Genomic DNA, 1,972 nt, shown 5'->3' with positions numbered 1-1,972 from the left:
CCATGCTCTGTAATTTGCTAATTGTATTTGTATGTATCCCTAAATGTAAATATATAAATCAAAATTGGAACCGTTATGATTCTCGACTTCTCTGCGATTTACTAAAACATGGGTATTAAAACGATTCCAATACTTAAATTTTTGTGTGTTTAGTAATACAAACGAAGTTTAAAACGGGCTAAAAATCAAGAATCATATCAACTAACGGGGCTAGTTGAGAACTTCAACACGAACCAATCAACGAGTGTGACTAATATTTGCATGAAATGCACCATAAATTTATCACCATCAGTCGTTACAAAGCACATAAATGACGTGCAATCGACCCTAGCCTATGGAGCTTTTTGAAACTTACTGCAAATTGAGTACAAGTTGCAACAAATTTAACTTAAATCCGATGTTTATATGCTTACAATCGAAGCATTCGTTGTGTCAGGATTACCGTAGTACTCAAGCTCGACGAAAGTACCTCCTCCTTCTCCCTTGGCAAGTCTTCCCGGATTGACACAAATGCATTTAACCTGATCTTTCTCTTCACCTCTTTCGCCTAGGTTCAGTACCTATACTCAAAAAAGTAAAATCCCCGTTAGCTTCTGTAGGTAAACATTTCAACATCTTGGTTACATATCTCTCGGTCGCAAAATTTAAAACCCAATCTCTATCGGCGCGAGGTGAGGTGCACCTTTCTGTACGATTTATTGGAATTGCTTTGACATTGAAATTGGAATTGCTTTGACATTTACCTTCACAAAATACTTCATGTCAGAGGGTAAGATGAGAATATCTGGGATCAATGAGATGTTTAGAGCTTCGAGAGCAAGCGAAAAATCCAATGGAGTGTCTTCTGCTGGTGGATACAGAGGATAAAAGCTGTCCCAAAAAAATTGCAAAATAAGTTTAGAATATCAGATAGTAGAGCCCCTCAAACCATATAGATCTACTACCATCATGCGCTAGAACTTCTAAGAGATTAGGACTTGCCTGCGTTGGCTAATTATATGGTTTGCAAGTCTACTCATGCGGTCACTGGTTTGAGAACATCCAGAGAGCAGCAACCTATCTTGACCTGAAACCAGAATGTGGATGAAAACTTTATCCATATCATATCATACTTTGGCTTATCAATGCAACTAAAGCAGGGATCGAAAGATTTGTAACGCCGATAGATAATATAAAATGGTCATGGATAGAGAGAGTTCTTCAACACAACTATTACACAACGCTTGGAGAACATACCTTTCTAAGAATCTCAGTTTGGAATATTTCATCAAAGCTCCTGTCGACTGTTCCTTTCTTAATTTCTGGATGTTCAGAATCAATAAATGGTCCTAGCTGAGGAAAAAAAAAAAATCAGTTCGTAAACAACATGAATGGTTCAAGTAGTATAATCTTGTTTAAGAAAAATCCAATTCAAGAAAAGTTGGTACTCACCAATATAAGCAACTGAGGCAGCTTTTTGCTTGCATATGCTAGAAGCTCTTTCAGAGGCTCAAACAATAAGTTGTCTGTTGTGGTAAAAGGACCTGATGCGATGATCTGTTTAAATACAGAAATTATAGGCTACCAAACACTGATAAACAAACTTGCACAAAATTACTTCGTAGCAAGCTCTTCAGTGGATAACGCATTACTATCACCACACCCGCAGAGTGACTAGCCAGAAATCCTATCTAACAGGTGACCTTAGTGCTTTGACGGAATTATTTTACCATGAGGTCAATACATATTTGTACATCTCAGTAACAAAGCTATCTCAAATTTCTATCTTAATTTCATTCTTTAGCTCATTGATCACAAATACAGCGACTTAACAAATCCAAATTCTTTCAAACTTTCATCTTTTCTTTCATCACTCTAATGCACATCACAGCAACTATCCTTTTGCATTTAAAACCTTGAAAACCGAAATACCCAGCATTCTAAATCACCAAATTTCACTAAAAATTGAAACAATATCCTAAAAGAAATTGAA

The 1,972-nt window shown here is 36.5% G+C and overlaps 1 long non-coding RNA gene across 1 annotated transcript; it reads right to left on the bottom strand.

The window, feature by feature from the left end:
* Nucleotides 1–256: 256 nt before the first annotated feature.
* On the bottom strand, nt 257–1,626 carry LOC148690344 (uncharacterized). The gene is made up of 5 exons (XR_015956575.1): nt 1,432–1,626; nt 1,237–1,332; nt 982–1,066; nt 744–870; nt 257–560 (listed from the first exon to the last, which is right to left on the bottom strand). It is a non-coding gene; the product is annotated as an uncharacterized LOC148690344 (long non-coding RNA).
* Nucleotides 1,627–1,972: the final 346 nt, after the last annotated feature.

The sequence above is a fragment of the Pyrus communis genome, chromosome 15, assembly GCF_041283825.1.
Source record: "Pyrus communis isolate YQ-2024b chromosome 15, ASM4128382v1, whole genome shotgun sequence".
NCBI lineage: Eukaryota > Viridiplantae > Streptophyta > Magnoliopsida > Rosales > Rosaceae > Pyrus > Pyrus communis.
Note: the sequence above shows the minus strand (reverse complement) of the source record. Positions and strands in the feature narration are given on the sequence as shown.